Genomic DNA, 13,817 nt, shown 5'->3' on the forward strand with positions numbered 1-13,817 from the left:
ATGGCTCACCTCCCCTGAGGATGGCTGGGAAGAGTTAGCAGAGGGTGACTGCTGGAGCTCCTCATCCTGCTCACAGCCAAGGGCCTCTGGTGCAGGGCAGAGCATCCCAGGACTCACCTGCCCTATATCTGTGGGGCTGCAGCCACTCCCCACAGGCACCCAGGGCGCTCCTCGGGGCGCTTTGGGAAGGGCTTCGGCTGCTTTCCATAAAGTGGTTCCTGTTTGCAGGCACCAACTGAGCCAGGCATTTGCATGTGACAGGCTGGGGCTCGCTCAGCAAACCGGGGTGCACTGAGCACCCCCGGGACAGCACCACACGGTCAGTGATGAGCAGCTTCCTGCTGTGGGACACGCTGCTCCATTGGGAAGAGCAGAGCACGCCAGGGGGGTGTCCATCTGCCCCAGCTCTGCTTCCTGCCACCAGCAGAAGGGGAATGGGATGGATCTGGGGCCAGGCGGGTGCCCGTAGTCCTGTGTCACAGTCACACACCTCACATTAGACCATGTCCAACCTGGCCTTGAACACTGCCAGGGATGGAGCATTTACCATGTCTCTGGAGTTCCCTGTGGCTCCAAGGGGCTGACACTGGGCAGCAGGAACCAGAACAGAAAGAGTTAATGTTCTGGAGCAGAGATCCTTATATAAGCAAGAGATGAGGCTGCTGCTGCCCAGCAGGAGCAGATGCAGGGGGAAAGATGCTCTGGAGAGGGGCAGGCCCCGCATCCCTTCCCGTGTCCCACAGCAGGAGCCGGCTGGGATGCCATCGGCTGCCACGCGCTGTCGGAGGCATGTGACAGAGCCCGGTGCCCACACGAACCGGGCTGAGCAGCTCCTGGCTTGCAGGAGCCTGGAAATGGGAAGGAGCCTCCTGTGCCATCAGCAGAAGCTGCTGCAGATCAGGAGCCTCCAGCAGGCTTGTGGGTGTGAGCCTCCAGCTGCCCCGTCTCCCACCGCTCCTGCCTGGCCCCAGGGCAGGGGCTGCCTGAATCCTGTCCTGCTCCCATCAAGCTCCCTTTGCCTTTCCCAACGCGCCCTCTGATACAGCCGCTTGGCACCATCTCGTGTCACACAAACCCCACAGCTCCCTGGCCTGAGTTTCTGAGCGGCTCCATCCCAAAGGGATGGATGTGGTGGTGGGCTCCTGCAAAGGCTTTCATTCCCAGAGGATGCTGCCCTTGGGTAAACAGTAGCTGGTGCTGGGCTGGTCGCAACCAGGTGCTGCTGCTCCTGGCCTCGTTTGCAGAGCTGATTCCAGTGAATGGGATCATTCATCTCGGAGCACTCAGCAAATCCCTCCCTAGGCTCTGCCCTGGTCTTCCTCAAGCACAGGGACCATGGTGCTGGGTGCAGGGGGTCCCTGTTGGCACGGGGCTGGGAGCAGGGCAGCCTCCTCCCTCCCCAGCAGATTGGTGGCTTCTGCCATGTGCCTCATCTGGATAATGAGGGGTGGGGGAACCAAGTGGGTAATGACAGGCTCTGGTTCTTAAAGCCTCCAGGTCCTCTCCACACAGCTCCTGGCCAGCACCCTCCATGGCTGGGACCTCATCCGGCACCCACCGGCTCTCCACTGCTCAGGTAAGTCCAGCTGGCTCCTATGGGGCACTGTGGGTCCCTGCTGTACCTCCAGGTTTTGCTTTGGGTGGTTCACCTGTGGCCAGGCCCATAGGGAGATGGGGCAATGGTTGCTCCCATGGGAGGCTGGTAGTGTGTGATCCTGGTCTGTATCCCACCTGCGCTGGATTTCCTGCCATCAGAGTGCCTCCAAAGCATTACCAGGATGCTGCTGGGATGGGTTGTGGATCCAGTGGTCTCCATTGCCCCAAAGGGGTTGCTGCAGGCAGTGCTCGTGGCTCTGTTCTTCCAGGTCTTGCTGAACTGGAGGTTTGGTTCTCTTGCTTTTGTTCCCTGGAATGCATCCTGCTGACAAAGGCTGAAATTCCCACAGGAAAGCAGTCCTGGTTCCAGGACCTCCTGAGGAAGGCTTGAAAGCACCTCTGAAAGCTTAAAAGACAGAGGCAAACAGGCAGATGTTAGTTAAACACACTGTGATCTCTGGGGCAGGAGGGGAGAGCCTTGTTTGCTGGTCTCTAGACAATGAGTTGGCAAATCTGAGCTTCTGCTCGCTTGTTCTGGTGCTGCTGGATGGTTCCTTGGATGCTTTGGGGGGATTTTCCCTTTTCTGAGGGCTCTGGCTTGTGCGCAGAGGCTGCGGCTTGGTTCTGAGAGACTCAGAGTTAAGACTTGCAGCTTGTGTTGGATTCTGTGTCAGCAACGTGGCGCTGTGGCTGTACCTGGCAGAGGTGGGAGCATCCTCAGGCCCTTCTCCCCCTGGGCCATGTGGGATTGTGCAGCTGTGTGACTCGATGGCTGGGGGGGGGGGGGGGGTGCTCGGCTGGTCCCCCTCTGGCTTTGCTGCAGAGGCACTGGTTGTGTTCCCAGAGCATCATGCGGGGCTCGAGGCAGGTCTGTGGGCTGGGGGGGTGACCGGGTCCTTGCTGAAGCAAGAGGAGAAGCATGACAAACGCTCCCTAACGCTGCAGTGAAGAGGAGAGTCAATACTGCAGGTGCTGGAGGAACGAGCTCAGGGCTCTCCTGGCCAGGCTGAAGCCATTTGCTGCTCAGAAGTGGTTGTGGAGAGCAGCACTGAACGCATCTCAGCAGAGAGCACAAACCGCAGCCATCCTCAGGGTCAGGGCCTGCTTGTGCTGAGTCCGGGGGAGCTCGAGGTGGGCCCGAGGCCAGTGGCTGCCTGCTTATCCTGGGTATCACTTACACCCTTATCCAGCAGTCACCTGGCAGAGCCGAGGGGAGGATGTGTGGGAACTGCTGGTTCTTGTGCTCCTCTTCCCATCCATTTGCTGTGCTGGGTCTTTGCTTCCTGCCTTTGGCTGTTGTGGATGTGCTCCCAAAGCTGTCACAGCCTCCTCTTGGGAACATGGTTCAGAACCATCAGCACACGAGGGATGGGTGGCTTGGATTTGAACTGGGAAGCAGGAGGGCAGAGACTGAGGCTGATGGAGGATGCCTGGGCTGAGCCCTCATCGATTCCTGCTCGCAGCCTGCGTTATCCTCCCAGGCGAGCCCAGGCTGGAAGCTGTCGGGTGTTAAATCCAGGTAACAGCCTGGGTACCCAAAGCTGTGAGCAGGCCTGTGCAGCACCCAGCAGGACCCCGTGCTTGCAGCCACACACCGGTAACTTCACAAGGGTTTCAGGCACAGGTCCTGGACTTACCCTTGCTCAACAGCCCCACATCAAACACATTTACTCCATGAGCACAGCCTTGTGCCAAGGTGCAGCTCTGCCTCCTCCACACAGCCGGAATTCGGGCTGCTCCCATGACCTGAGCCAGCTCTCAGGGCTGATGATTCCCAATCAGCCTGTCCCAGCCTGCTGTGATGCTGCCTTTGGAGGGGTGACAGCAGCATCGCAGCCCACCTCCCTTCCATGGGCACCAACAGTGTGCCCTTGCTCTTGCAGCTCCTGCTGCAGGCACATTACCCCACGGTCTGTGAGCAGATTAATGCACTGAGGAAGCCTATGAGGGGTTAACCAGCGACTGTAAACCCCATGGGTAGCATTGCAAGCGTTCACAGACCATCAGGGCATACGTTATAGTTGGAACTTGTAAAACACACGTTGGGCTGAGCTCCTAAACGTCTGGCAGCGCTCTGGATCCCTCCCTGCTCTGCCAGCCAAAGCCTGGCTCCTGATTTCCTATTCTCCCAGCCCCAAAGGAGCTGGAAAAACGGGTGGTGAGGTTTTGGGTAGGATCCATCCGAGGATGCTCCTCGGCTCTCCCATGTGAGGGGAGGCAGCTCCCGCAGAGCCTGCCCACGGGCACGCTGCACGTGCCCTGCTCCCTGCCACGCAGCCGCCTCTTCCTCGCTGCTGTGGGGTTGTGGATTGGGATAGGGATCAGGCAGAGCTGCTTCCTCTCTGCTGCACAGCTGGGTCCTGCCGGCAAAGCCGCTGCCGTAGGGATGGCTCCCGGCTGGCGTGCGGGAGATGGGAATAATCCAGAGCACGTTGGTCCTTGTACGTGATGCATGTTGTATCCTGTATGTGATACAGCCGGGGACAAGCTTCCCTCTGCAACAGGGTTTTAGGCAGGAGAAACAAACCATCTTTCTTGTTAAAGCAGCGTCTGTTATACGGGAGCTGCTGGCTCCAGCGTGCCTGGGGGGAGCAGTGGGAGCACAGGGCTCCCAGTACAAGCCTGTAGCGTGGCCATCTGTATCGTACTTAAACCCTCTGAAACACCCTTTACAAACCAGACCCAAGCCTTGAGGCGGCATGAACAGGATTCCACAGTTGTGTGCAGCATCGGTTCTGGGCTCAGCTGGACACCAAGGGCTGGTTTCAAACCCTGAGTGGAGACAGGGGCTGTTCAATGCAGCTTATTTGGGTGCCAGCGTATGGCACCTGGCTTGCAGGTGGGTTAGAAAAGCTCCTCTGCTCCATCCCCTGCTCCCTGTGTCCATGCGTGACAAAGGGGACACAGAGCAAGCTGCTCTAGTGGAAGGTGTCCCTGCCCCTGGCAGGGGTTGGAACTGGGTGAGCTTTAAGGCCCCTTCCAGCCCACAGCATTCCATGAATCTATGTTCCAAATGCAGCCCCACTTCCCAGGAGGGGTCTCCAGTAAACCTGACTGTGACAGCTCCCGCTGGAGGAATCCCCTGTGGATTCCAGGTAGCAGCTCGTCACAGGCCAGTCAAAGCAGGAATCAAGAGCTAGAAGGAGGGCAGCAGGAAAGCAGATGGAAATGGACTGGTCGTAAGGAATGAGGTCACCTCTGAGCACATCCATGGGGTTGCTTTGGGTAACAGGAAGAGAGGCCAATTTTCATCCATTAGAAATCAAGTTTACGTGTGGCAGCAAACACTCCCTGTGCCAGCAGCACGAGCGCTGGGATTCCTGCTGCTGGGATTCCATAAGCTGCTGCTGAGCCTCCCAACGGGGAGGGACCCTCCGTGCTGCAGGTGGGATGGGGATAAAGGGGAATATTAAGTCTCCTGAGCCCAGGAACCCCAGTGCAGCACAGGGCAGGGATGAGCGGCGGCACTTGTTGAGCTTCCTGCTGGGAAACTAAAACCTGCCTCGTTGTTACTAAAGGCTCACTATATTGTTCTCACTATCTATAACTATTATTACCATGATCGATCACTCTATAGATTTAAGTGGGGGAGCAGCTGTGTGAGACCAGCCCGAGCTGCAGTGCTGGTGCTGGGGAGTGCTGGGCACTGGGGCAGCCTCCGCCAGCCCTGTGCTGCTCAAGGACAGTGGGCAGCGCATTTGCCTTCCCGTTTAAAGCTTCCTACCCAGGGAGCTGGAGCTGCTGTTGAGGGATTCCTCAGCTGTTTCCCAATGGCAGAGCCTTATCTGCTGGCTGTTTGCATTCCTGAGCACTGTGGTTGCTCAGTGGGCTGTTTCCTGAGCGATAAATCAGTGTGTGTGTGGTAAGGGCTGCGTACCTGGAGAGGAAAGGGACTGAGAGAAGCTCCTGTACCCGATTTGAGGCATTCCAGGGAAAGCCACCCCATAAGGAAGGTCCTGCAGTGGTAGCAGGGAACTCCTGGCTCTCCTGGGGAGCGGGAGTGAAGCTGCTCCTGGTACCTGCTGCCTTTCCCAGGTGCCTTTTCCCTTCTCCTCATTCCCGACTTCTGCCCGGGCACCCCGATGTGCCCCATGGCCGCTTCCCTGGGATACAGCCGGTACCGACCCAAAGCAGAGATCCGCTTGAGACTTCCCATGCAGGCTCCTGCATTTCCTTCCTCCCTCCTGCAGTGCCTGATGGTGTAGGCAGGTTCTTCCCTCCACCCCGTACATTTCTAACACCAGATCAGCACGAGCCCTCTGCCTTTCCAGCTCCGAGATTCCAGCTGGAATCAGGTATTGAATTAAGCCATGCAAATTCCAGTATTACCCTGACCAACGAGGAAGCGGCACCAGAGCCTGGAGCAGACCCAGCAGCACACAGCAAGGGCTTGGATGAAATCCATGGGATTTCTCCTTTGTTCCCGCAGGAAGGATAGGATGTGCCTGCCCCGTCCAGGGCCCTTGGTGGCAGAAAGGACAGGCAGAGCTGCAGGCTCACACCTTGTAGGCGTGAACCGACTGAAACCTGCTGCATTAGTGCTCCCCTCCTGCCTCAGCCAAGCCGTGGGAATGGTGCGAGCTTCCCAAACTGGGGACTCCTGTTACCCATTGCCTGGATAGCTGGGGTGTTACAGATCCCATCCTCACCTCCAGGAACAGGGATGGAGAGGCCCTGCGGGAGGAATCTGCCCCCTGCCCGAGCAGGGACAGCCGATCCCGTGTACCGTAAGGGAAAACAGTGTTTTGTCAGCGCTAACCCAGCCACCATTCCTGTGGTGATGGCATTTAGGGATAAACTGACCCTGCAACCCGATATTAGGACGTCTGTCAATACCGGGCGCTCCGGCACACACACCTCATCGCCTGCCCGGCCCAACAGGTCACAACCCTTCCCCATCTCCCCACGGCCAAACGCCACTCATTGACTCCGGCCGGACTCCGGAGCTGAGTCAAGGCCCGCGCACGCAACCGGTCTGGTTTGGAGGCCGGCGAGCCGCAGGCACGCCATGGGGTTTGCCAGCACCGGGGTGCCCAGGGCACCCCATGGGCTCCCATCCCGATGGGCAGGAGCCAGGCAAGCACTGCCCGCGGTGGGGGGGGTGATGCTGGCTTCCACCCCAACCTCTGCGCCGATCGGGAGTGAGTCCGGCTGGGCTTTACCCATCCCCAAACAGGCTCCTGCCTTGTCCTGCCCCTTTTGGGGCACCTCTTGGCACTGCCGCCTCGGTGCTCCGCAGCATCCCAGCACCGCGGCACCATCCCTGGGCACACGGGACCATCCCAGCCCGGCGATGGGCACAGCCAGCTCCCAAACCATTGGGTCCCCATCCAGCCCCAATGCCCCAGCGGGGCTCTAAGCCTCAGGACCGCGCTCTGATGATGGTGGGCGGGGGGGATCTCCTCGCATCCCAACGGGACGGGTAAAGGGGGGGGACCACCGGCTCAGACCCGAGGCGCCGGGGGAGGCCGGCGGTCTCCATGGGGACACGGCGCTGGAGGCAGGGAGCGCGGGGCGAGCTGTAAATAACGCAAGATCGGCGGCGAAAGGCGACAAACCGGTACCCCCCCCCTCATCCCCGGTACCCCCCCATCCCCGGTACCCCCCCATCCCCGGTACCCCCGCCGCCCCTCACCATGGCTCCGTGGCGGCTCCGTGGCGGCTCCGCGGCGGGCGGCGGCCGCGCAGCACTTTTATCGGGCGGCCGCCGGGCTCGGTCTCCGGCGCTGCCACCTGACCGCGGCGCTGCCGGGGCCGCCCTCCGCCCGCCGAGCGGCGGTTTCCAGGCTACGGCGGGGCCCGGCCCAGCCCGGCGCGGCCCCGGGGCGGAGGCAGCTGGCGCCCGGCCCAGCCTTAAAGGCGCCGCGGCCTCGCTGGGGTTCCCGCGGTCCCTGAGGGGATTTTGGGGGGGGGGGGGGGGTCCTGTGGGGACGCGATGGAGGCTCATGGGGATGGCGGTGGGTCAGGGAGGGGCACCGGGACATGGTGGGGTCCTGAGGGGATGTGGCGGTGTGAGGGGGCCCTGTGGGCATGGCGGTGTGTCAGTGAGGGGATATGAGGGGGCATGAGGGGCGCCGTGGGCATGGGGACGTTGGGAGTCCCTGTGGGGACAAACAGGGGTCCCTGAGGGGATATGGCGGTGTGTCAGCGGGTCAGTGAGGGGATATGAGGGAGCATGAGGGGCACCGTGGGCATGGGGACGTTGGGAGTCCCTGTGGGGACAAACAGGGGTCCCTGAGGGGATATGGAGGTGTGTCAGCGGGTCGGTGAGGGGCCATGAGGGGATGTGGCGGTGTGAGGGGTCCCTGTGGGGATGGCGGTGAGTCAGTGAGGGGACGTGAGGGGCACCGGGACATGGTGGGGTCCTGAGGGGATGTGGCGGTGTGAGGGGTCCCTGTGGGGATGGCAGTGAGTCAGTGAGGGGATGTGAGGGGCACTGGGGACATGGGGACATGGTGGGGTCCTGAGGGGATGTGGCGGTGTGTCAGTGTGGGGACGTGAGGGGCACTGGGGACATGGGGACATGGTGGGGTCCTGAGGGGATGTGGCGGTGTGAGGGGGCCCTGTGGGGATGGCGGTGGGTCAGTGAGTCAATGAGCAGCCATGAGGGTCCCTGAGGGAATATGGCGGTGTGTGGGGGGGGTCCCTGTGGGGACGCGATGGAGGCCCATGGGCATGGCAGTGAGTCAGTGAGTGAGGGGATGTGAGGGGCACTGAGGACATTGGGATGTTGGGAGTCCCTCTGGGGACAAATAGGGGTCTCTGAGGGGATATGGTGGTGTGTCAGTGTGTCAGTGAGGGGACATGGGGGTCCCTGAGGGGATGTGGCGGTGTAGGGGTGATCCCTGTGGGGACATGAAGGAGGCCCATGGGAATGGCGGTGTGTCAGTGTGTCAGTGAGGGGACATGGGGGTCCCTGAGGGGATGTGGCAGTGTAGGAGTGGTTCCTGTGGGGCCATGAAGGAGGCCCATGGGGATGGCGGTGTGTCAGTGAGTCAGTGAGGGGACATGAGGCGATGTGAAGGGCCCTGTGAACATGGGGACGTGGTGACGTCCCTGAGGAGATATGGCGGTGTAGGAGTGGTTCCTGTGGGGACATGAAGGAGGCCTATGGACACGGTGAGTCAATGAGGGGACATGGGGGTCCTTGTGGACATGGGGACATGGTGGGGTCCCTGGGGGTCCCCGTGGGGATGGCGATGTGTTAGTGAGTTAATGAGGGGACATGGGGGCCCTTGTGGACATGGGGTCCCTGTGGGGACAAATGGGGGTCCCTGTGAGGATGGCGATGTGTCAGTGTGTCAGTGAGGGGACATGGGGGTCCCTGAGGGGATGTGGTGCTGTGTGTGTGTCACTGTGGGGACAGGGACAAGTGCGGGTTCATGGAGGGACATGGATGGGGCTCTGCAGGGATGAGGATGTGGTGAAGTCACTGAAGGAACATGGCGGGGTCCCTGTGGGGCCATGAGGAGGTCGCAGTGAGGACATGATGGCGTGTGGGGATGCGGCCACATCCATGCTGGGGCACGGTGGGGTCCCTTGTTAGGGATGGGATGTGTCATGTCCCCATGGAGACCCTGCCAGTGTGTGTGTGGGGACAAGGTGGGCTCCCTTGGGATGTGCCAGAGTCCCTGTGGGGACGAGGTGGGTGCCCATGGGGTTGGGGACAGCCCTAGCAGAAGGACAAGCCAGGTCTCTGTGGGCTCGGGACATTACCAAGCGGCAGCCACTGCTCTCTCCTCCATGTGTCAGGAGCAGGGAAAAGGATGGAGCGTGGCTTGGGAATCCTGGCTCCCATGGGCACTGTGCTGGGTGGCCAAGGTGGTCCCTTGCTGGTGGCAGGGTGGGCCAGGATCCCCATGGAAGGGCAGGGGGATCCACATGGCTAATGGGATTCTTTGGCTTCGTTTGGAAACCACCTAACATGGAAGGCTCTGCTCCCACCTCCATGGCAGGGCTGGCAGAGGCAGAGGAGGAGGAGGAGGGCAGCAGCCTCCGCTTTAACTCCCCAGCTGCTGGAGCGAAGCGTTCTCACCCTGGCTCCTTTTGGTTCAGTTTCTGGTGGTGTTGTCGCACGTTCTGGACTGAAATAGCACTACATCCCTAATAGGAAGCTCCCCCAGCCCCAAGCCCTGTGGCTGGTGTCTCACTGGAGCAGGTTTCGTGACTCAGCAGCCCAGATGGAGCCATCCCTCACAGCCCTCAGCACCAAAGCTGTTTATTGCTCCAGAGGCTGTTTTTCCATGAGGCTTCCTAGCAGGCAGCGCGCTCTCCCTTCAAGCCCTGCCTCTCCAGCGCAGGCTCTCGTCACTCTGCGCGCGGAGGTGGGCGAGGAACAGAAATAGACAAATTAAGAAAGCCTCAAAAGGCCAGAAAATGGAAATGTGAAGGGGTTCGGCTCTGCCCCCGCCTCGCAGCAGCCTTGCTCTTCCTCTGCTGCCTCCCTGGAGCAGCAGCACCGTGGGGCAGAGGCAGAGCCGGGGTGATGCTGGGTTTATGGAGCGGCTCAGAGGCAGCAGAACCTTTGGGGTGTCACCTCAGGAGCTGGGGGCAAGGGACCGTGCCCTGGCTTGGGGGCTCTGAGCCATTGCACTGCACCCCCAGGGTGGTGTCAGCCACAGGCGGCATAGGGAGTGATGAGGATGGGGTTTGGGGTGCAGCCTTGGGGGTTCCCTCCCAAGCATCTCACCCCCTCATTTCCCCCTCCTTTGACTGTCATTAAGTGAGAAATAGGCTCTTGCGCAGCCCCAGCTCACTCTGGGTCGTTCCGAACTCTACAGCTGCATGCAGATGTTTTAAATGCTGGTGTAACTCGTGCTCTTAACCTTCATCTGGCCAGGACCTGTGTGTGATTCAGTGTGGGTGGGATGCTCTCCTAGGAGGCAGACATCACTTTCTGGACTAGTTACCCCCTTCCCGTAGGGACCTGTGCATCTCTGGAATGAGATACAAAGACTGTGTAGGGAGAAGATGCTTGAAGCAGGATGAGACCCCCTCAATTACCCATGTGGTGCCTTTGAGCACTGGAAGGGCTCTAACCCACCTCACCGCAGTCCAGCCTGGCAGATACACTCTGTGCTGGGGTGAGCGTGGCACAGCGTGGTCCAGGGCACGTTCCTGAAGGATGTGTCCAGCCTGCAGTCCATCAACTGCTCATTAGGGCTATTAGCTTAATCACACGGGTGTTTTCCTGCCATGCTGGGTGCTCACAGCCGCAGGGGCTCCGGAGGCTGAGTGGGGAGCAGGTGGCTGCTTGTGGCACAGCGCGCAGGGACCCGCTGCCATCCCTCCATCCACCCATCCATCCATCCTCTCCAGTTTCCATGGCTACGCCAGAGTTTACTCTTCCCCGCCTTCAGCCTCCCGCACAGGCATGATGCAAGGAAAGGTCCCTGTGTGATGCTGAGGGCTCAGGGACATGGGGCCTCCTGGGGTTTGGGAGCAACAACTGCATCCCAGGGTGGTCAAACACGGAGCAGCCGGCACTGACCATTCTGGCAGCACTTGTGTCCTAGGCAGATGGCACTTTGGAGAGCTGTGGCAAGGTTTTGGGGTGATGCCTTCTCCTCCTCACCTCCCTGACAACAGCAGGGACCCAGGGGGCAATAGAGGGGATAAATCTGGCCATGGAGCCATCAGTTGCCTCTGCTTCAGTGTGAGGTGACAGCATGGAACAGGGATCCCTGAGCAGGCGCCAGCTCAGGCTGTGGTTTGTTAATGGGGCAAAACAAACCCGGGGTTTTAGGTCACCACGTGTGATTAAAGTGGCTGAATGTGGGTCGCTGGAGGCTGCTCTGGGGATGTCACAGCACGACAGGGATTTTGATTGCTTCCCAGTGACACCGGGAGCAGAGCAGATGGGATGTCCCAGCCCCGTGATCCGTGGGCAGGGGGAGATTCCAGTTTAGGGCTCCTGGGATGCGGCTGGGCGCAGCTGGGTGTGTGGCCATTCCCAGATCCATGGGATGCTCTCATCCATGGGACTGTGAACGAAGGGGAAGTGTTTCCACAGCCCACGTGAGTTGAACCCAGCTGTGGGGAGCTGTGTGTGTGCCAGAGGCTTAGTCACTGCTGGGGCAGTCTTGTGCCTTGCCCAGGTATCCCTGCCTGCTCCTGGCTGTCCCATCACATGGGGCAAAACACCATCCCCTAAGGCCAGTATTCCCTCTGCTGTCCCACTGGATGGGCTGGGGTGCTCTTTCCTGCTTCACTGATGCCCATTGGGGTCCCACACAGTCCTGACCCAGTGCTGCTATGGTGTGCCAACACATGGCTGGGATGTATGTTCTGGCTTGTGGTTCCCTGTGGAAGGACAGTGGGATCTGTGGGGAGCATCCATGTGGGATGCAGGCACAGCAGGACAGGGGAGCTGCAGATACTTGTGTGCATGAGGCTGTATCTTTGCTCCTTGGCATTCTCCATCCATTCCAGTTGAAGGGAGCAGTATGGAAACCCATGTGTTTTTCCTGTGCCACTGTGTGTGCTTTCACCACCACCAAATCCATGCTGGCTTTTCCTGCAAGGTCACTGAACCAGTGTGTCGGAAGAGTGGGAGATCACTATGGGGCATCACTGAGTAGCCTGGATTTTTCCCTTCTTGGTGTCGCACCATTCCGCACACCAGCTCCGGTGTTCCTTTACCCACTGTTGCCGTGCCAGTGCCCTGGTGTCTGTCTCCAAAAGGAGGTTTAGGTTTCACGGGGCACATGGGATGGGAATTCGAGCAGGCACTGCAATGAGGGCTCCTCTTGCCTTCGTTACCAGCATTATCCACCCCAGTGCTGCTGTGGCAGCTCCAACCTCTCTGGCTGAGTCACACCAGGCCCTGTGCACTTGCTGCTGGTGTGACGGCAGTGAGAGACCCAAACCCAGCCCAGTGCTGCTGCTGCTGCTGCTAATGACAGCGAGTCACAGCCCTGGAGAGGGCTCATACCGTGCATTCCTCCTGCCATGGCTTATTAGTGACTAAGAGCTGGGATGGAGCCTCCCCGCAGCGTCCCAGCCCTGGCATCCTTAGTTCCGCAGGTACCTGTATGGGGACGTGAACCCAATCCAGCTGCCTGGCCACAGCCTTGTTCCATATTTAATCTTTCATGTTCACCTGAGTCTCTAATTAAGCCAACTCCAATCCCTAGCTGGGAGCCTGCAGTGAGCTAATGAGGTTTGGTGTTCCTGGAGCGCCGTGTGTGCGAGGCCCACACAGCAGCAGCACACCAAATCCAGCCTCCAGGCTGATGGTTTTTCCTTGTTTTCTCTTTGCTTGAGGCCTGTTGGCAGCAAAGTTCCTAAAAAAGGGGTGTGGGGGTGCCTTTTATATTTTCCCTTTTTTATAGCAAAGTCACGACTGGTTTGAGGTACCTAATTTGGTGCTTTGATTTGGTTGCTTTCTATTGGCAGCACATGTCCAGGATGTTCATGATGTCAGACAACATAGAAACCCCATGAGTTGCTTCCCAACCCACAGCCCAAGCACCCAGGCACTGCCTCAGCAGTGGGCAGGATCAGCCTCTGCCCTGCCCCTGCCATCCCGCCTGGCTGCCTCGTTATTCCAGCATCTTGGTTACGAATAAAGCCCCATGCCAAGGCAGTGAATGGGGCTCTGATTTCCCCGGGCTGCCGCACGAGGCTGGGTGCTGGGGCGAGGTGCGGGTTGTAAATAGAGCAGCATATCCATGGCAACCCCAACTTTCCATTATTGTTAATTACTTGCACAGTGCCAGAGCCGCGCATGGCGCTTCCCGGCGCGGATAAAGATAGATCCCCCTTTTGAAAGCCTCTCCAGATGACAGCAAGGAGACAGCGAGCTCCTGGGAGGCTGGAGCTGGCTCTGGCAGCAGCAATGGAGACATTTTGTGAGGAGTCGGAGAGGAGCCGGGATTTAAAGGAGGAGGGACTGGCTCGGGGCAGCTTTTGTCCCCAAATCCCACCTTCCCTGAGCCTCGGGAAGTGGTTTGGAGGGGCTGTAGCAGTGTGCACCCGGCTGGGAAGAGAGGGATGAGAATAAGGGGCTGTCCCGTGCCTTTCCTTTCCTGTGTGTTGAATGGTGCTCGTGGCAGCCTGGAAGGGAGGAAGCACCAGCAGCTTTTGTCACTGAAGGGGCAGGGAGTTGGTGGTGTTGGCTTGAGCCCTTGTGCGCTGCAGGAGCCTCCTGCAGAAAGCGGGCTCTGTTTGGAAACCAGCAGCACAGCTGAGCCCGCTCGGAGCCTCAGCTGCAGTGTTTG

The sequence above is a fragment of the Pezoporus flaviventris genome, unplaced genomic scaffold (genome assembly GCF_033815535.1).
Source record: "Pezoporus flaviventris isolate CSIRO_AGI_PZ_B2104156 unplaced genomic scaffold, CSIRO_AGI_Pfla_v1 ptg000063l, whole genome shotgun sequence".
Lineage (NCBI taxonomy): Eukaryota > Metazoa > Chordata > Aves > Psittaciformes > Psittacidae > Pezoporus > Pezoporus flaviventris.